The 22,489-nt window shown below is 34.6% G+C and overlaps 1 protein-coding gene across 2 annotated transcripts in view; it reads left to right on the top strand.

Moving 5' to 3' along the window:
• The window catches only part of LIMS1 (LIM zinc finger domain containing 1), a 210,761-nt gene that overhangs the window by 68,704 nt on the left and 119,568 nt on the right, over positions 1-22,489 (top strand). Inside the window, exon 1 of one of the 2 annotated variants that reach the window (XM_051984284.1) lies at positions 16,040-16,542. The exons of the other annotated variant lie outside the window; for it this stretch is intronic. The gene's annotated coding sequence lies outside the window, so the exon portion shown is untranslated. Of the gene's footprint in view, positions 1-16,039; positions 16,543-22,489 lie in introns of those variants that run through there. 2 annotated transcript variants of the gene reach the window in all.

Here is a 22,489-nt window from a genome sequence, read left to right as displayed (position 1 = left end):
CTGAGTAGATACCTATCACTTGGAGAGTGCCTGAATAAGTTATGGCATATAAATGTTATAGTATATTATTATTCTATAAGAAACAATCAGCAGGATGATCTCAGAGAGTTCTGGAGCAACTTATATGAATTTATGCTGAATAAAGTGAATAGAACCAGGAAAACATTGTACATAATAACACCAAGATTATATGATGATCAATTCTGATGGACATGGCTCTTTTCAACAGTAAGACGATACAGCCAGTTCCAGTAATCTCATGATGGAGAGAATCATCTGCATCCAAAAGACTGTGGGAACTGAATGTGGATTGTAACATAGTATTTTCACCTTTTTGTTGTAGTTTATTTGCATTTTGTTTTCTTTCTCATCTTTTTTTCCTTTGTGATCTGATTTTTCTTGTGCAGCATGATAATTGTGGAAATATATATATAGAAGAATTGCACATGTTTAGCATATATTGGATTACTTGCCGTTTAGAGGAGGGGAAGGAGGGAAGGAGAGAGAACAATTTGGAATACAAGGTTTTGCAAGGGTGAATGTTGAAAATGATCTGTGCATATATTTTGAAAACAAAAAGCTTTAATCAAAAAAAAAGAAAAAATAAAATACATTTTAAAAAAAACATTTGAAAAATATTTCTACATATTGAGTTATGGAGACAGTTTATTCCAGTCCTGGGGAAATCTCTGCCCATCTTTTATTAATATAAAATATTTTATTTTTCCCATATTATATTTTTAAACATTTTTTTTTTAGCATTTGAGTTTTGTTTATTTGCTGTTTTGAGTTCTAACTCAAAACACTTTCCTTCCTCACTTCCCCCCTCCCAGAAATAGTGAGCAATCAGATACAGGTTATATGGCCTTTCCATTTATTCTACCCCTCTCAATGTCTATAGTAAATTGCTTTGGAAGATAAACTTTGTGTTTAACAATCATTCCCAACTGTGGTAATTTAAAATTTCTCTCTCTATATATTTTTTCTCTTGAGGATTAACTTTCTTTTCCTCTACTGTCTCCATTATAGAGACGCAGAAATCTGTCTCTGACACTCTGATGTTCAACATTTCTATTAACAATATAGATAAAAGGGTGTCTGTGGTATCTAAATAAATTTGTAGACAAGAGTTGGGAGGGATAGCTAAAACACTAATTAAGTACAATATGGATCCAAAAAGATCTCTACAAGGTAGAGCAAACTAATAGATTGAAATGTGACTTGGCAATTCAGTTAACTTCTTCAGCCCTCTTCATTGATACAATGAGGGAATTTGGTTTACATGTCCTCTGAGGTCCCTTTAAGATCTACATCTACGTCTATATCTTATGATCCATAGTCCTTGCAAACAAATAATGTTCCCTCTGGATAAACTGCATATGAATTCCTCATTTTTATTCATATTTCATCCCCAATATTAATCTAGCTTAGTAACACAGGGTGTATGATAATAGAAGACTAATAGAAGATTAGTCTTTTTAAAAACTATTTTGAGGTCAAATATTGTCCTCAGTCTTAAATGAATGATAAACCCTATGGATTCCTTCTCCTTCCTTTTTTTCCTAAAAATTTTTTTGTTTAGTATTTTATTTCTCCCCAATTACATATAAAACAATTTTTTTTACATTTATTTTTAAAACTTTGAGTTCCAAATTTTTTCACTCCTTCCCTCATTGAGAAGGCAAGCAATTTTATATAGATTATACATGTGTAGTCATGCAAAACATATTTTCATATTAGTCATGTTGTTAAAGAAAACATAGACCAGAAAAAAAATCCTCAAGAAAGATAAAGGAAAAAAAAAGTATGCTTCTATCTGTATTCAGATACCATCAGTTCTTTATCTGGGAATGGATAGCATTATTCATCATAGTCCTTCAGAATTGTCTTGGATCATTGTATTGTTGAGAAGAGATTTTCTATCAGATTGTCTATTTATCTGACAATCAGCTACAGCTGATTGTCTAATTGTTATACATGTCACTTTGCATCAGCTTCTCTAAGTCCAGGTTTTCTGACAGCATCCTTCTCATAATTTCATAATATTCTATCATAATCACATACCACAGTTTGTTCAGCCATTTCCCCAATTAATGGGTACCACTCAATTCCAGTTCTTCACTACCAGAAAAGAACTACTATAAATATATTTGTATATATTGGTTCTTTTCATTTAAAACATTTTTAAAAATCTTTTTTGGGATACAGACCAAGTAGTGGCATTGCTAGGTCCAGGGATAATCAGAGTTTTGTAAAACTCTGAATGGTTGAATCAGGCCAAAACTCTATCAACAGTTCATTAATATCCCATTTTTTCCCACATCCTCTAGAATACTTGTCAGTTTTCTTTCTGTCCTACTAGCCAATCTAATGAAATAGTACCTCCAAATAGTTTTAATCTGCATTTCTTTGATCAATAGTGATTTATAGCATTTTTTTTTCCATATGGCTATAATTAGTTTTGATTACTTCATCTGTAAACTTCATGTATTTTGATCATTTGTCAATTTGACTATCTCCTCCCCAAGTCTGTCCTCTTTTCTATCATTTCCCTCTACCTAATTTCTCCTTCCCACCCCCGACCAATTCTATTATCCCCTTCTCCTCTTCCTTTCCTGTACAGTAAAATATATTTCTATATCCAGTTGAATGTGTATGTTATTCCCTCTTTGAGTCAATTCCAATGTAAGGCTCACTCATTCCTTCTTACCTCCCTCATCTTTCCTTTTTTTTGCCTCTTTTATGTGAGATCATTTGTCTACCTTTCCCTTTCTTCCAGTGCATTTTTCTTTCCTCCCTTAATTTTGTTTTATTTTTTTAGATATCATCCCTTCATATTCAACTCACATCTGGGTCCTCTGTTCATAGATATACATACAAACATAAGTACATACATACATACACATATTCCTTCTAATTTCCAGAAATACCTTTTACCTACTGTAGTAAAAATGTTTATATTTGAGTCCTTTAATTGAATTACAATAAAGATTTTAACTGGACACAGTTTCAGAATGTGATTCACATTTCCTCTTTAAGCTATTTTTACTAAGTTCATCTTTTGCATCTGGATATGTAATCATTTGTTCATCAATCACTATTTCATGTACTGAGTACTCTTTAGTCTTACTCTATTCAAATATAACCTTTTTAGATGAAAATTTTATTTTGAAATATTTCAGTAAATTGGTGTTGTTAACATAAATTCTTGACCATTTGACATATTCCAGCCCTTAGAGTTTTTAACAAAAGAGTTAATGCTTTCACTGAACTCTTAAAAGCACTTCAACTGTGGGAAATATTGACAGTGTTTATTTGATTTCCAGGAATGTAAACATTTTTTAAAAATTAGTTCCCATATATGATATTAGGGAATTGCTTCTAAGGAAATAACTTCTGGCCTCCCCCAAAAGTATGTTTGAAGGAAGCATTTCCTTTGTTCTCAGTAATAGGTTTAGTCTTAAACTGGAATTCAGACCCACATATTTGTGGTCTTAAAGATTTAATGCACTCTTCCTGATAATATTACCCTTGTGTTCACTAAATTGTGTCCTTCAAATAGAATATATAGAATAGAATATTCTATAATAATAGAATAGTAGAGAATTAATTCTTTGAGAATAGACACAGTTTTGTTTTTTCATATCTCTAGTACTTAGCATTGGGACTTTTGCATATAGTCATTGCTTAATATGTACTGAATTATAAGCAACTTCATGCCGAGCATGTGTTTTCCACAGTCAATCTTACTGTTCATGGAATCCTAGATGTAGGAACAAATTCAGAGATCATTTGGTCATTGTTGTAGAGGCTTATTCTGAGATGGGTGCACATAGAATCATTAGTTAAGAGTTTGGGGTTTAAGGACACATACCACAGTACTAATTAGAAGTACCTATAGATAATTAAAGTAATATTAGAGATAAGTTATTCTTGTAGACTGTCTAGAAAAACAAATTACTATGGGTAACATTTTTTTATTGGAAGATGCTTTCTGAGTTCCATAAAAGTAACCTTAAAATTAATTTGGGGATTTAAGTATTAGAAAAACAATTCTTTTGATTAAAAAAATTCAAATTATAGATGAATTTTAAATTCTACTTTGTATTTAATATGTTATTTAATATATTATGCAGTACTTAAGTAGAGTTACTGTTTGCTATGAATGGAGGAAATCACCTCTACTGATGAATTATGATTCTACAAATAAATAAAATTAAAATCAGGCAAATCCTTCTGTGTTGATATTTTATTTATGACGTACTTTTAGAATTATACTGCATTGAAGCTGGGAGTAAACATCTAATCCAATTCTAAGAAGTCTAAGTGAGGTAGCCAGGGTCACATAGTCTATGGCACAACTAGGTTCTTATATCACTAGTCAATTGCTTTTTGAATGGAGCAAAAAAGGGGGAAGTTCCAAGTATAAATATTTGGTTTTTTTAAACTAGAAATAATAATTAAGTGATTTAGATACTCTGGGCTCTGACTAACATTAACTGTTATTTTCTACTTATGTGATCTTGAGGAAGTTTCTTAATGTCTCCAGTCAGTGAAATGAAAGAGTTGAGTGAGATGACCTCTCTTGACCTTGAAAGCTCTTAAATCTGTGATCCTCTGAAATTTTTGGATGCCTAAGGAAGGCAAGGGTTGTTCAACTTCTTGGAAGTTAATATTATCCATTATTTCCTCTTAGTATCCTTCCAGCCATCCCGTTTGTCCTCCTCCACCAATCTCCCCTATTCTGAGAATAGTAATCTTAGTAATACTAAATTTCCTGGAAAGCATATATCAATTATTTGTTCAATGATTTCAATCATGACACCCTTTGAATATTGGAGAATTCTCAATCTTTTACCTCCTAACCCCTCACTCCCACTGCCTTAGCCATATTGTCATTCCTGATTAAAATGTAAACACTTTGAGGGCTTTGGTTTTGGCTAGCACATAGCAATCACTCTATAATTTTTTCATTAGAATCTCATGCTATATACTTGTAAAGTGTTTCTCAACACTGCTTAAGTACAGAACAATTTGGGTAGGGGTAGATCGCTGTCATTCTGAGAATTAGAATGGTCTGTACAAAGTTAAGTGAAAGCCAGGACAAGAAGATGACAGATATGATTCATGCTGAGTACCAGCCCTTCCAGAACAGAGTCATAGGCCCAAGGGTATTCAGTTCAGAAGGCTGCTTCTCTGGTCCTGACTAGATTACATCTCAGGATAGGCAACTACTGAAGACAGAGTTCAGTATGGGAAGAAAGGGAATGAAAGCAAGGTATTCTTATACCCATTATCCCTTCAGTATCTTTTCCTTCTTGACTGGTAGATATCACCCAATTACTTGAAGATAAATTATTTTCCTTGTTGAAGGTTAAAATGTGTTTCTAATCTTGGGGAAGAGCCAGGTGTAAAAGGCAGTGGAGTATAAAAAAATTCTCTATTAATGGAAGAGCTCTCTCTTACCAACTGAGACGTCCTCATAAGGGCATAAATACCATGGGATGAAGGGATCACAAATCTGTTTATTATGCAGATGACAAGTGATAAAGGGGCCTTTATGAAATTTTTGCATGATGATCCAGGATTTAAACTTAGCCACAAGTTAACTTTAGTTCCAAGTACTATGAAGTCCCAGAATATTAGCGCTACTTGAACATAGTTGAGAATTAAGAAAATATCCACAAATGAATATAAATAGCTTTTTAATTTCCCTACTGTTTCAAATTATTTGTGCTGCTCTTCCATTCTGTAATTAGTGTGAGTGATCAGAAATTGACTACAAATTGAGTAAAAGCATTTAAGCAATGGGGTTGCTGAGGAAATTCAGGGCATTTTTTATTTTTTTTTAATTCCACGACGATGATTATTAACTTAATCTTTGTAACACAAGGTTTTGCAAAAGTGAATGTTGAATGTTGAAAAGTATCTTTTCATGTATTTGGAAAATAAAATGCTATTTTAAAAAAAAACAAAAAACAACAAAAGATGTTCTTCCTTTCTTTAGGACTTTGGCATTAGCTGCCTCTTTAGATTATGGGCCAAAAAAACCCTACAGAATTTACTTAGTCTAAGGAAGGTACAGAAAGGACACACAAGCTAAGGCATGTTGATTGCTATAGTAAATGATTGTTTTGATTTCGGTTTCTTTTAGGCCATGAAATTTTAGGTAGCTTTCAGAGGTGATGACTTGGCAAGCATCAATAAAGGGAGTTGTTTTGGTTATTGAACACGGCAGAAAAGAATGTAAAGATGTTGACACTTGTGAAAAATATAGTTGACTTACTTGTGAAAAATAAAGCAGAGATGAGAAGAGATGGTGAGTGTGGCACTCAGAAAATGAAGAGTTTTTTTATCCAATCGTAGAAGAAAAGTGGTTTCTGAAGGTATATTACTAGAGGAACTGCCACAGAGGTCAACAATAAGTCAGTAGGCATTTATCAAGACCTTACTATATACCAGGCATTCTGCAAAACCTTGAAGTACAAAGAAAAGTAAAAAGTTTCTGATCTCTAGCAGATCACTATCTTAATGGAAGAGATAACATGCAGAGAACTAAGAAAGAACAAGATAAATGTAAATTGGAAGTATTAGCATGAAGGGGTGGAGATAGAGGGAAGGGAGTACCAGGAAAGGCTTCTTTCAAAAAGTGAGATTTAAGTAGTTTTGAAAGAAGTCAAGAGGGGAAGAAGAGGAAGAAGAGCATGGGGGGACTCCAGAGGCAGAGTAGAAAAGTAGAGTGTCCTATATGTGAGGAAGAGCAAGGTCATTGCTGGGTGGAAAAGTACATTCAGGCATTTCAGTCATGTATGACTCATGGTAATCCCCTTTGCAGTTTTCTTGACAAAGATATGAGGAGTGATTTGCCATTTCCTTCTCCACTTCATTTTATTGAAACAAACAGGGTTTAGTCATTTGCCCAGGGTCTAAAGCCAGATTTGAATTCAGGAAGATGACTAGAATGACCAACCAACAGGCTAATATAGTCCAGGTATGAGATGAAGAGGGTCTACAGTAAGATGATGGCTTTGTCAAAGGAAAAAACACAGATACATACAGGAAGTGTTGCAAAGACAGAAATGACAGCATTTGGCAACAAATTGGATACAGGGAAGTGAGAGACCGTGAGGAGTCAAGGATGGCACCTCACTTGTGAGCCTGGGTGATTAGGAAGATAGTGATAGCTTTGACAGCAATAGGCAAGTTTGGAAGAGATGCTAGAGAGAAATAGCATATATTTTGGATTTCTGTTGTGCCACAGTTCTCTTTTATTATCCTGACTCAGTTTCCCTAAATTGTCCTTTAGGTTTCCCTAATTGTACTATCTCAGTTTATAATTGTCCTGCTCAATCCTGCAAAACCACCCCTCCCTCTTAATCAGAATATTTGATAAGGATAAAAGATCTTATATTTTAGAATATCAGAATGCCTCTCCCCATCCCAAGCTATCAGAATATCAGATACCTCTGGTATCAAATTATCAAGATGCCTCTCCCCATCTCCAGGATACCTCCCCCCATTATGTTGTCCCCATTGGTGGCTCACCCCACCCTGTCAGAGTCTCCTTTCCACTCTCAGTGCCCTGACTCCACCCCCACCTCAGTATGTGAGCCACGTGTATCTGTGTCATTGAGAACTGATTGCTGGATTCTTGGAGACAATAGTCTCATTCAGCCCTGGGACCAGACCGTGGATCCATTGGATCCCAGTAAATCTCTCCCTTTAAAATAAAATATTAAAATTTTCTCTACCTTGCCTCAGTTTCTCTAGCATTACATTCAAGCGAGAGACTGATATGATGAGCACATGGCTCTTCCATGTGCTAGCGGGTTCAAAGGATGCTTGGCAGTCTTCCCACCTCTCTCCCGGAAGCACCTTCACAGACTTATGTTTAATGTTATGTCCTCCACATTTATAGAGAATCAATAACAAGAATTGTCCATTTGAGTAATATTTCCGTGCCTTTTAAAAAGCTGTAGTTGGAGATATTATCAGCAGCATTATCCCAGAGTACTTTATGCAAGGACTCATGTGATTAAATCCCCACTATGTTTCATTTCCAGGAAAAAAATGTATGCTTATGAATGTGAATACTCTTATCAGACAATGAATACTATGTAACCAATTCATTTCCCTTTTTACTTTAGCAGCCAAGAAACTTGGAACCAAATTTAGTGCCCAACAGTAGTAATTAATTCATTTCAAGTGATTTTTAACAGGAAACATTCCCCCGTGGTCTTTGTTTGCTTGTTTTTATCCTTTAATTGTTCTGTTTTGACTATTTTAAAGTTGATAGGGCAAGTAGATTGTAAACAAAAGCAGTAATAATCAAAAGATCAGAATCTTAAATATGACTGACTAATGGAAACAATGCTTTCATGAGTGAAATGGAAAGAGACTTGTTTTAAATGTGGGACAAGTAAGAAATAACATTGAACTATTTAAAGGCTGGAGAGTGACATTTTTAAAGGTATTGGGCTGTAAACATTATAGAAAAAGAATGAAAAGAGGGTGAACAAGTATTAGGGTAAAGGAAAATGAGTTTAGATTGGTTGGTGGGTAGTAAAAGTAGTAGTAGGAGAGCAGTAGCTGCTAACATTTGTAGGACACTTATTATGTGCCAGATACTATGTTAAGCTCTTTATAATTATCTCATTTGATTATCACAAAATCTTTGGAGCTAGATGCTATTATTATCCTTATTTTTACAATTGAGAAAATTGAGTCAAACAGAGCTTAAGTGGCCTTGCCCAGGTCACACAGTAAGTGTCTGAACCTTCTTTTGAACTCTTTTTCCTCACTCCAGTCCCACTATCTAGATGCCTATATAAAATCCATTTATTGTTGGAGATGGTGTTCCATAGCAGTTAGCCATATTAGATATTGGGGGTGGAGAAATTGAATGAATGTGACTGATTTCAGGGGACTGTTTCAAAGGGGAAGGACTTAGTTCAGATTAAGAAAGGATCTAAGAGGGAGAGATTCTGAAGTATAAATGAAATCAGACAACTTAGAAATAATAGATATATATCCATTTAGATAACAATATATAAAATATATTTAATTTGATTTTTTTTGTGTTTGTGGACAACTTTTTCTTGTAAAGAGAAAAAATGGCACTAAAATTTGTGGGTAAAATAAGATTGGCTCCTTTCCCAAGCCTTTAAAACATTATCTTGGAAATGTGTATAAATAGCAGGACAAAGGAAAGAGGTTAACAGATCTCTGGTTCCATCTGCTGGAATAAAGCAAGAAAGATCTCTGAAGAGCATTTTTTTGTGCTTTTAGGAGATTTCTTAAAATATTTATTTATATCCTTTGTCTTTACATCATCTTCATTACCAAGTATATTTCTCCCACCACACACACATACACCCCTACCAAGAAAGTCTCTTCTTATAACAAAAAATAAAAGAGAAAGAGGGGGGTTAATCAGTTTAGCAAAATTAGCCATCAACCAATTTTAATTGTGTATATATATGCATTATTTCACATTTCCCCCTCAGTAGGGAGAAAGGAGTACAATTCTCTCATTACTTCTCTTGACCAAGATCAACCTTGGTCATTATAATTATACAGTCTCCAATTTCCTGTTTTATTTTTGCTATTATTTTTCCTATTTACCTTGTTGTAGTCTCTATGTATTGTTGTCCTGATCCTAATTCTTTTGCTCTTCATCAATTTATATGTCTTCCTGTGTTCTTGCTGTTCATTTGTTTCAGTCATGTCCAATTCTTTTGTTTTGTTTTGTTTGAGGCAATTGGGATTAAGTGACTTCCCAGGGTCACATAGCTAGGAATTGTTAAGTGTCTGAGACTGGATTTGAACTCAGGTTCTCCTGACTCCAGGGTTAGTACTCTATCCTCTGCGCCATCTAATTGCTCCTGTCCAATTCTTTGTGACCCTCTTTGGGATTTTCTTTGCCAAAATACTGGAATGGTTTGCCATTTCCTTTTCCAGCTCATTTTACAGATGAGGAAACTGAAGCAAACAGAATTATGTGACTTGTTCAGGGTCATACAGCTAATAAGTATTTTGAGTTTGGATCTGAACTCAAGTCCTACTAGAGTTTTTTTTTTAAGGAGAACACATACTTCTTTGGACTTTAGATTCTTCTTTCACATGAACTACCCACTTATTAAGGTTTTAGCTAAAGGAATAAATTCAGAAACTTTCCCCGAGAGAGAATTCCCTATCCTGGAGACTGCAACTTGGAATATTGCAGGTCTGCTTTGTTTCTCCCTGAGGTAGATAGACTGACTGTCAACTCTTTATGAATGGCTATGGAACCTAATAGGGCTGTCCCCCAGAGAGCCTGCAGCTTTCCTACACATAGCTTTTTATCTCTAACTTTCTAATATATGCATCCTTACCTCGCTTTTTTTCCCTGCTCATCACTCTGCATTCCCCTTCCAAAAGAGGGAACAAACACGTGTGTGTGTGTGTGTGTGTGTGTGTGTGTGTGTGCGCACACACACATACCTTCAAGTGCAAAATAAACACATTGATTTTTCAGTTCTTTTTTAGTTGGTTTGAATTATAAGTGAGAACCCTAAACCCATTTCCTTGTATCTGAACGTGAAAAGGAAATAGTGATACATGTGGTCTTTTTCCTGCACATAATAATTATATTCTACTCTAGTTATCATTCTCATAAAATGTTAGACCTGGAAGGGGTTCTCCAGATTATGTCATCTGCACTATCCCCTAATTCTGTGTGTAAATTTGAGGCCTAAATAAGTGAATAACTCACAGAAGTAGAATCCAGGTCTTCTTACTCTCAGTTTTAATGTTTCTGCAGAAAAATTCTAGAAAATCCAAATTCTAACCCTGGCTCTGTTACTAATGCTGTCATCTTTCTTCTTTGAGACCCATTTCCTTGTGTATAGAATAAAATGGGATAGCTAGGAGGCACAGTGCCAGCCCTGGTGTCAGGAGGACCTGAATTCAAATTCAATTTTAGATATTTTCTACTTGTGTGACCCTAGATAAACCAATTAACCCTGTTTGCCTCAGTTTCCTTATCTGTGAAATGAGTTGGAGAAGGAAATGGCAAACCACTCCAGTATTTCTGCCAAGGAAACCTCAAAATAGGTCATGAAGAGTCGGATACAATTAAACAACCACACACTATAAAAATACATTTTCTTAGGCACATCCTACTTATCTCAGTTGCTAGAGTAAAGTATTTAAGAATGTAAGTTGTATTCTGAGGTACCATTTTATGCTTGTTAGATTGGCTAAAATTGGCTGAAATAACAGAAAAAGATAATGATAAATGTTGCAGAGGATGTGGAACAACTGGGATACTAATAAATTGTTGGTGGAATTGTGAAATGATCCAGCCATTTTGAAGTGCAATTTGGAACTATGCCCAAAGGGCCATCAAACTGTGCATATCCTTTGATCCAGCATTCCCTCTACTAGTTCTGTATCCCAAAGAGATCATAAAACAGCGGAAAGGGTCCATATGTGCAAAAATGTTTGTAGCAGCCTTTTTGTACTGGCAAAGAACTGGAAATTGAGTGGATGCCCATCAGTTGGGGAATGGTTGAATAAGTTATAGTATATGAATATAATGGAATGTTATTGTTAAGACTTGCATGAACTGATGCTTAGTAAAGTGAACAGAACCAAGAGAACACTGTACACAGTTGCAAGATTATGTGATGATCAACTATGATGGACTTGGCTCTTTTCAACAATAAGTGATTCAAGATTTGTGATGTAAATAGCCATTCGCATCCAGAAAAAGAACTATGGAGACTGAATGTGGATCAAAGTATAGTGTTTTCACCTTTTTTTGATATTGTTTGTTTGCTTGTTATTTTTTTTCTTTTGATCTGATTTTGTACAACAAGACAAATATGGAAATATGTTTAAAAGAATTGCACATATTTAATTTACATCAGATTGCTTGCTATTTTAGGGAGAAGGGAAAGGGAAGGGAGAAAAATTTGGAACACAAAATTTTGCAAAAACGAATGTTGAAAACTATTTTTGCAGTATTTGTAAAATAAAATACTATTAAAATTTTTTAAAGAATGTAAATTGTCGAGAAGGGGCTGATTGCTTTGTAGAGGTATTTTCCTCATGAAATTTTCCTTTACAAATATAAGCACACATCCTTTTTCTGTTCCTGTCTTTTTTAGCCCTAACTTGGTTTGCTTGTGTATTTCTTCATCTCAGTTTATTCAAAAGAATTTACCACATTTCACAACAAAGAAAAGTAGCTGTAAAAATTGCTAAAATGGCATAGAACCAAGGCATATGTCCATTCTTTTCCAATGGAAAATTGAACCATTTCCCCTAAGTACATTAATCAATGATGAAGTTTCTCTGGTAAAAAGAAGGTAAAGTTGAACCTGGGAGAAAAACATGTCTTCAGTCTAGCAATAATTTCCTAAATGGTAACATCATTCACTGCAAGTAAGACCCTACAGAAAGTCCAGAATAGTGAATTCTAAGTTGTTCTATTCCTATTACCTATCTACTTGTGTAACATTGACCCATTTGTTTTCCTTCTCTGGGTTTCCTAATGTGTGAAATAAAAAATATTGAACCAGGTGATTGCTTCCAGTTATTACATGCTATGATCTCTGAGTGATACAATATTTACTCCTAAAAACACTATCTAAATTGCACATGTTTAATCTATATGAGATGGTTTACTATCTTGGGGAGATGGAAGGAGAGAGAGGAAAAAAAATTTGGAACACAAAGTTTTGCAAAGTGAATGTTGAAAACTATCTTTGAATATATTTGGAAAAGTAAAATACTATTTTAAAAAGAATACTACTCTAAGAGTAACTTTGAAAGATTTTGGAATTCTGATCAGTACAATGGGGATGGCTAATTACAACTTCCCAGTGCTGGGAATTTGTTTTGCCAACTGTGTTACAAACATGATTGTAACTTTTATTTCTTTTGCTTTTTTTGAGGACAAGGGACTTTGGAAAGAGGAAATGAGACCTCAAAATAAAATAAAATTGAATGAAAAAGATACCACTGTAATATTAAGAGGTATTATAGAATTTCCCTGATATATTCAAAGTGAAACAGATCAAGAGAATCTGCATTTATAGGGAGGATTAATTACTTAGGAGGTTTTCTTGTGGCCTTAACCAAAGAATCCTTGATCCTTCATTGGAAATTTGGCATTGAGGAGTCCCAGGAGGTCTTTCCATTCAGGCGTTCTTGTGCAAAGGTCTGTGGAGGAATGGGCATCATTTTTTCTTTTTATGGTATGTGTCAAATGTATTTAAGGGAGAGGTTTTGGAACGTTCAGTTCCCACTTCTAAATGAGAGACGAGTGTCTTAGCTGAACCTGGAATATTTTAATAAAGCTGGACAGCATTACACTGACTTGTTTGAATATGATTTATAAGGCACTTAACATACAGATGTTAAAGATTGGCCCATGGGGCAAATTCTGTCATAGGCAAGCTCTTGCCTGGAATGAGAACTTCATAGTACTTTTTGGCCATTTCTCAATGATACTGCCAATAAGGGCCATGAGGCCCTCTCAGCTCTGGTTTGTGTTGTCTTTCTGTATTTCTTCTCTTGATTTCTTCTATTTGTGCCTGGCACATAGGAAATACATTGTTAACTTAATCATGAGACTTAGAGGACACTGAACAGATGTCTCCTAAGAGTCTCACTGGATAAAACATTTAAGGTATATTCTCTGAAGCCTTTTAAACTTATAAACTAGCAGTTTGTCCTTCTATTCTCATTTCTAGTTATTTGCTACCACAAAAAGTTCTATAGTCTTTTCCCTCTTTTATTGATGCCTTTTGCTTGTATATCACATTTATTTCTGAATAGAACCTTTTTCCTTCCCCCATCCAAGTAACCTCCTTTTATAACAAGACAAAGAAAGGAAGGAAGGAAGGAAAAAAGAAAGGAAGGAGGAGAAAGAAAAAGAGAAAGAAAAAAAGAAAAGAAAGAAGAAAGAAAAAATTCAGGAAAACCAACCCATGCATTTATTATTTATTGATGTAATGCTAGAGAAACTGAGGCAAGACAGAGATTGGTTTTTAATATTTTAATTGTGGAGAGTTTAGACTAGCTGCTGCTGTTTTAGGCTAGCCGGCTATATGGGACTCTTGTCCAAAGCATTCAGCAGCGAGCACCTAAGGCAGGGAATTTATATAGCTACAATCTTATCGGGGAAATAAAGGCAGATATGGGGGGACAAGGGCATTGAGGGAGCGGAGAAGCCATAATTCGCCATAATTCTAGGAAAGAATCATAACTTATTCCTGACAGGTCAAGATAAGAAGATCAAGGGCAGGAGACAGCAGCAAGGGGCAGTACTCAAATGGAGAGGGAATTATCCCAGCAAGTTTTGAGATTAGACTCCTGTATACTGTAACCTATTTAACATATAAAGGACTGCTTGTCATCTAGGGGAGGCCGTAGAGGGAGGGAGGGGAAAAATCGGAACAGAAGTGAGTGCAAGGGATAATGCTGTAAAAAATTACCCTGGCATGGGTTCTGTCAATAAAAAGTTAAAAAAAAAAAAAAAAAAAGATTAGACTCCTGGAGTTTTATGACTCAATGGTATGTCTAGGCTACTTTACTGACTCAATTCTCCCAATCCTAATGGCAAGAGAAGGGGGTAGGGTATAATAAATTTATTTAGGGCATTACATTGGCACATGCAATTATATATATCCATTGTCTCCCATCTCTATCATGAGCGAAGGACAAGTCAAAGACTGACTTTGTTTCTCAACATTGTTCCTATTTGTTATTTCTTACAACATAATAATTATGTCATTAAATTCATGGTGCTTATATTGTTTCCAGTTCTTTGCTATCATAAAAAATGCTGCAGTGGATATTTTGATATGTTTAGAAATTTTTATCTTTGTCTACTTTGAGGTTTATGTGGAATATCTGGGTCAAAGGAGATAGATATTTTAGTCAACTTAAAAAAAAAAAAAGATTATCATTTCAAATAGCACTTTTGTTTTGAGGCAATTGGGATTAGTGACTAGCCCAGGTCACACAGTAGGTATTAAGTGGCTGAGATCAGATATGAACTCAGATCCTCCTGACTCCAGGGTTGGTACTCTATCTACTGTACCAAAACTATTTTACATATTTATCTTAATTAGATGAGAAACTACTACTTGGTATAATTCTATGACTAGTGTATTAACATGTCTTTCTTCTTATAACACTACATTAACTGTTCTCTTTCTCTCTCTTTTTTTTTTTTTTTTTGGATCATCTTTGCCAGTTTTCTCTGTGTGAGATCAAATCTCAGAATTGTATTAATTTGGATGTCTTTTCTTAATGAGAGAACGATCTTTAATATAATTAATAGTATGCAATTCTTTAGACAACTTTATTTAACTATTTGTTTGCCAGTTTTTTATTCAATGGGATATGTTTGTTGTTTGTGTTAATTCTTTATATATTTTGGTTATCTGACATTTGCCAGATATTTAATACAATGACATGCCCCCAACAAGTTCTTTTCTTATCCTGTTTGTATTTCTTTTCTCTGAGCAGAAATGTTTTAATTTTATTCAAATGAGGTTCTTTATTTGGTCTTTTGTGATCTTTTATCCGTTGTTTAGTCCTGCTATCAATTTGTGAAAGATGTTTCTATTTTCCTTCAGTTCTTTGATGATATTTTTTGATGATATGAATATCCATTTAGAATTGATTGTGGGATGAGATGTTGACTTAAATCTAATTTTTGCCACACTGTTTTCCAGTTTTCATAGCAGTTCTTATTAAATAAAGAGTTCTTTCCTAGTAGAAGGTACTTGATAAATGTTTATTGACTGACAAATAGTTTATGTTTTCTAGGGTATCAAACCCTGGATTGAGTTCCATTGTTTGTGACCCAATATCATATACTCTCTGTCTCCCTTTTAAAAACTGATATTTGTATTTTTAATATAAAACCTATAATTTTAAACTAATATTAAATAGTTTTTACTTGAGGTTTAGAAATGCTACATTCTTCATTCATACTTTTTTCTTTATTTTTTCCAAGTGAATTTCGACATTATTTTTGTCTGGCTCAGTAATGGTAACATTACTTTTTTGAAGGGAAGGAGAGGATGCATATCTTTGTGGATTCTAACAGGTTAGCACTCATTTATGACATAGGGATGTGCCAGCTCATAATTAATTAATTTTTGACTAATTTTCTTCTCTTGCTAATAGAATTCTGGTAATAGCACAACAGGATATGATCTATGACAACATTTTAGGGTGTTGTCATGTTCCTTCAGAAGTGTAGGGTTATCATGCAACACACCATGTCACATGATATCTCTGAAAACGAGGGAGAAAACCCAACTTGGTTTCATTGGTTTAAATATAGTTGAAGACTACAGAGACAAGATTGAGATGAGGAAGTGCTATGCAGTATATAGGAAATAGCTTTTAAAGATAACTCACTGAAGTATGAATTTGACTTTAAAAGGTCCAATAATTGAATTTAAAAAAGAATAGAATTGCTAAAAAGGAGGTTCTCTGCTGGATCTGCAAAAGGGAGAAGGAAAAGCAAACTAGGTAAAGTATATGAAATGGGAATTGGCTGATAAAAGAATGATATGCTTTAGAGTGCTTTAGAACGAAAATATGTAAAGTTTGAGAGAATAATGCACAAAGAATTGTGACTGTGGGCACTTAATTTCTCTGAATTGAACTGTAGAAGAGTCTAAACGGGACATGAGTGAGGAGTCTTGGTGCTTTTTAAATGGTGTTTCTTTTATATAACTCTATTCTAACCTTTTATGTGTGCTTTTATATATTAAACATGTAAAAATAGTTTTGTTCTATTCTAATTTCAAGACAGGAAATTTTGAAATAGTATACTTTTTTGCCAGAAGAAGTAGTAATCATAGAATACATAATGTGCTGTGATCATCCTAATATTCCACGAGCAGAGTAACTGTTACCATTTACTGTTACAAATATTCATTGCCTATTTCAAATATGACTTGAGGAAAGTAACTATTACCAATTGGGATTTTTGTTTGTTATCTTGTGACTTTTCCTAATCTGTAATGTGCTCAAGAGCAGTGCTGGGAGGGTTAGTGAATATGTTAGAATTATGTGTTGGATGACAGAGGCAACATTCCCCCCGAATCAGTAATTAGATGATGAGACAAAATCTTTTGCTGTTGTTCAATCATTTTTCAGTAATATCTGATGACCCCATTTGGAGTTTTATTAGCAGAGATATTGAAATGGTTTGCCATTTTTTCTTTCTAACTCATTTTACTTATTAGTAAATACTTATAAGGTAAACTGAGGAAAGAAAAGTTGTCCAGAGTCACACAACTAATAAGCACTTAAGATTGATGAACTGGTTGAATCTTCTTGACTTCAAGACCACACTTTAACCACTGTTCTACCTAACTACTCTATCTAATCAGATGAAATTTATTAGGGGAGAAAAATAATGGCCTTCAAGTTGATTTTTAAAATTTAGCTATATACAATTACAAGATGAGGATGTATGAGAGACAATAGTTCACATTGAAGGGATTTGGCTGAGCATTTTATGAGCAATAAGGGTCAATATTTTGTTATGGCAGCTGCAAAAAACCTAACCAGATTTTAGGCTTTATTAAATAAGAGCATAGTGCCCAGAGCAAGGTAATAGTTAGATTTGGATCTTGGCATGTTGGACTGAATCTGGATTATTAAGTTCTGGACATTGTGTTTTAGGAAACTAACAAATTTTAAAGGAGGGCAAGTTTGGATTATGAGAGAAGTTAGACTCCATGTCTTAGGAGGATCACTCAAAAAAGCTGAGAAAAAAAGAATACTTAAGGAGAACATGATCCTTGTCCTCAGGTATTTTAAAGGCTGTGAAAGAAGAATAGATTCATTCTACTTGACTTTAGTAGCAGAACTTAGGAAGGAGTAGCAGTGGAAGTTGCTAAGTAGTAAGTTTGTGCTGGAAAAATTTCCCAACAATTAGAGCTGTCCAGAAGTGGTGTAGGCTGCCTGTCTGAAGGACGTATGGAGCTACTGGATGGAGGTCTTCATGTAGAAAGATTCTACAATGATTTGTCATACTTATTGTCAAAAAGATTCTTACACAAATATGGTTTGGACTAATTGACTTCTAAGGTCCTTTCCAAATTCTGAGGTATTCTAAGGTTTCTATTTGCATTTCAGAAGTACTCCATGCTTCATAAGATGATTCACTACAAGGCAGCAAAGCGTAGTAGAGAATGTCAGACTTAGAGTTAGAAGAATCTTGGATTCAGATCCCAGCTTTGACAATTACTTTGTGACTCTGGACAAGTTCACTTTTTTGAACCTAAATTTCTTTATCTATAAAACAGTAGTTTTATTACCTATCTCTTATTAATATGAAGAAAACACTTTATAAATTTTAAAAGCACTGTGTAAATGTGAATTTTCCTCGTATGTTTAAATTACATGATCCAGAAAATACTCTATGCAGGGAACTTTAAAAATATTCTTATTCCACATGGGTATACTTGTAGGTATAGACCTGGGGTAATACTAATTAATGCCTGTTAGGGTTATGCAGTAGCAAAATCTATGTATACCCCAGGGTAGAAATGTTTGTCTCTTCTTTGCCAGGGAGACAATGTGTGTGTGTGTGAGGCAGGGGGGAGGGATGTGAGGAGGGAGAGTTCAGGAGAATAAAAAAATCTTTCAGTTCTATCTTCTTACTAATGTTTAATCATGATTTATTTATTTACAAAGGCTTCCTGGAACATTACAAAGTAAATTCTATCACTGGCTGATGGAATCATTAGTTGGTATTTAGACTTTGGAAGCTCGTAGGCTAAAATTTAAAGTTTAGCTTTAATAAATGATGGGGAAAAGTTACTACCAGTTCATATGTTGTGTACAGGGTTAACAGAGAACTGGGAAGATAGGAAAGCAGAAGATTCTTTTTATACCCTGTCACTGCTGTAGTCATCCATTCCTACCTCCACTCTGTTGATGGTTCTATGCTGCCCATCCATCTGGATGCCATTTATTCTCTTAGTCTTTTCAGTCAGTCTTGGCTCCCTGCACCTAGTTACCAATATGGAAGTATCTCATGTAGAGCTTCTTTTTACAAAGGGAGGCTCTGAGGTTCAAAAGAGAAAAAGAAAGTCAATGATAATATCCCAGCCTGCTTTGCAGTAACTCGGATAGGAATGCTTCTGTCACAGCTTTAGGCTCTAGGAGTGGAAGGAGAACCAATGACCCTTAGAGCTTGATGTGTCCCTAAGAAATCATTTGAAGTTTTGATATAAATTCCTATATTTAGGGTCTGTCTTATCATGAACATTTAGGATCAGAAAAGGAAATGGACTGCTTCTTTAGCCAGAGGAGTAAGAAATGTTAAAAAAAAAAAAAAAAAAACAGTCGGACATACCAGAATCTTTCATTGACACTGGTGAAATATTTGAAAGAAAGGAAGAAAGGAAGGAAGAAAAGAAAAGAAAAAAGAGGCTCTGATGTGTTGAGCAACCTTCTTTGGAAGATTTTTGAAGAGATAAGAATCAGCCAGAATGAGAAGGCATGAATGGGTTGTGATCCATATTGTTAGAGGGTATACCTTACTGATGATATCATAAATCTATAGCAAATAAGATTCTATATAAAGACAATTTTAGAAGAGGAAATATTTGCTTCTCCCCACCAATCCCTAAGAGATAGTTAGCAAAAACTGTATGATGTAGTGGAAAGAGCATTAAATTTGGAGTCACAGGTCTTATTATCTTTGAACTTAAATAAATCACTTAGGCATATCAGATCTTCAGTTCCTTTTTCTGTAAAATGAAGGACTTGGCCATAAATGACTTTTAAGCCTCCTGCAGCTATGATCCTTGTAATCTTTAAAAAAAAAAATTAATACATTCCCATCCTGCTTCCCACATCCTTCTGCCTCCTTCCCCTACTTTTATAGATTGGTCTTGAGCTCCTGGTTAGGAGTATCTTCTGCCTATGCAGATCAGCATCTTGCAATTTATAAGCTTAGAGAACTGCTAGAGAATATTTTTGTAGGGTTTCTAAAATACACTTAGGGAGTTAAATTACAAATTCAGTAAATACTTTTTTTTTCCTTAAATATTTTGAATCAATCTCTCTCAGAATTGAATTTTCTTGTCTTTTAATCTGAGAAAGGAAAAGCATGTTTTTTTAAGGCCACTAACTTTATTGAGAGAGAGGGAGAGGGAGAGGGACAGAGAGAAGAAAAGGGAGAGGGAGAAGGAGGAGTTGAAATTGCTAGGTTTCTTTCAAAGACTCTAATTCTTTCCAGCATTGCTTTTCTGCTTTACCACTTTATCCTCACTCTATTACCTCGAAGGAAGGAAAGAAGGAAGAAAAATTGGTTGAATTTGATAGGTAGTAGGAAAAATGTCTTCCAGATCTCCTTTTTTTTTTTTTAAATTCAGTTCAATCATTGATGAATGTTTTTGTAGTCCTTAATTATGATTGAATAACCAAGTCAATATCAAAATTTTGTCTAATTAGCACAGTGCTTAGCACATATATTTGGGACAAAGACCACTGGCTCAAATAAATCAGATAAATTAAGGATATTTCTCAAAGTAAAAGCAGAAAGCAATTTTATTACAATCTCACGAGAAAGGGCATCTCCCTCCCCACAAGCAGTTAGGCGAGGAGAAGAGAGGCCCAATTAACAGACAAGAATTATATAGGGATCTGGGATAATAGTTCCTATAGGCTGGATCTTTGCCCTAATTATCCAGGACAAATGACCTCACATTCTAAGTCATAAATGAGGACAAACTTTCAAGCCAAACACATCTTTAGGATTACTAAATTACCTTATATGGGAGTTTCAATGTCAAGATACCCTAACTTAGTCTTACAAAGAAAAGATCCCACTTCTTGTAAACCACAAGATATCTGGAGGAAAAACCTGGCCCTGGGGCTCAGCTGACCTTCACTCAATTTTTATAACACTGTCTCCATCTTGTGAAACAACTTTCACAGCTCACTTCATTCATATAATAGGCACTTAATGTGAAATCTGGGTCAGCTCCCTGTTGACCTCAGCTTCAGCCAGAGTCCTTGGTCTTTAGTGGAAGAAGTAAAGGAGATGGGCGAAAACTTCACAAGCTCTCCACAACCTCTCTTCTCTTCCTTGTTCTCCTCCAAAGTGACTCTGGCTTGTCTTACTCCACTCCATAATCCCTCCTACAATTATCTGTATCAAGCCAGCACGAAATAATGGGAAGGGCCATTTTCCAAGCATTTGCTAATAGAGTCATTGTCCAATAGGTAATTAGCCTTAAGTGCTCAGTTGTCTGATTCCAGTGCACCTATTCAGAGTTTTAGCCCTTTACAACTTAAGGCAGAGTGGAAAGAGTACTGGGCCTAGAGTCAAAAATACTTCTCTTTCTGAGTCAAATCTGGCCTCAGACACTTAGCAGCTGGGTGACCTTGGATAAGTCACTTAAACAGTATTTGCTTCATTGTTCTCATCTGTAAAATGATGTGGAAAAAGAAATGACAAATCAGTTTAGTATCTTTGCCAAGAATATCCCAAATGGGAGTCATGAAGAGCCAGGCATAACTGAAAAAAACAAGTATTTACTAATTAATTGATTGTTGCATGTTGTAGAATATTGACCAAAACTTTTTTTTTTTTAAATCAATTTACTTTCTTGACAGTTCTAAACTATTAACTGAAAGAATATCTTTCTCCAAGTAGTTCCTTTTCTTAGTTGGGTTTATAAATACTAGATTTTGAGTTCCTGTCTTTCTAATTCTTGCATGTCTAGTCTGTTCAGCTGGCTTTTTTTTTTTTTTTCTGTTTTTTAAAATACCAAGGTTTCCATCATTGTTGCCTTATAATAATGATAATCATTCTCAACACTTGATCATACATACTTTCCACTAGATAATAATTCACATGTCTAAAGTACTTTTTTCATAACTCTATGAATCAGGTGGTTGAAGGATTATTTCCATTTGGCAGATGAGGAAATTGAAGTAAAGAGAAGTAAAATTACATAGCAATTAAATGAAAGAATCAGTATACAAATTAGGTGGCTCCAAATCTTGTGCACCTTCAGCCATACCATGGGATATTCAGATTCAGCACCAGAACATCAGGACTTAAACTTTTTCTATTCATAATCCTTTTTCACTCAAAAAATTTTTACATGACTCTGGATATATAAGTATATAAAATAGGTATACAAATTGAACTTACTGATACATAATTTCAAGACCCCATATAGGTTCATGAATCACAATTTTAAAAGTTGGAAAATGAATGAGGAAGGAAAAAAATGCTTAAGGAATAATTTAGTCATTGGGGTTGACAATCCCACATGTGACTAGCAAGAGGGAATATGAAACCAGCAAATTTTCCAGAGAGACTTCATTTATAAAGCTGCTTCAAGCTACCAAACAGTTCAGGTGATTCCTATATAATCACCAGATCACTACCTTTTCTTCACTAATTGTCAGATCCAGAGAAACACAAGCAAGAACAACA

Source organism: Antechinus flavipes, chromosome 3, assembly GCF_016432865.1.
Source record: "Antechinus flavipes isolate AdamAnt ecotype Samford, QLD, Australia chromosome 3, AdamAnt_v2, whole genome shotgun sequence".
Taxonomy (NCBI): domain Eukaryota; kingdom Metazoa; phylum Chordata; class Mammalia; order Dasyuromorphia; family Dasyuridae; genus Antechinus; species Antechinus flavipes.
The sequence above is the reverse complement of the archived record's forward strand: the minus strand, read 5'-3'. Positions and strand labels throughout refer to the sequence as shown.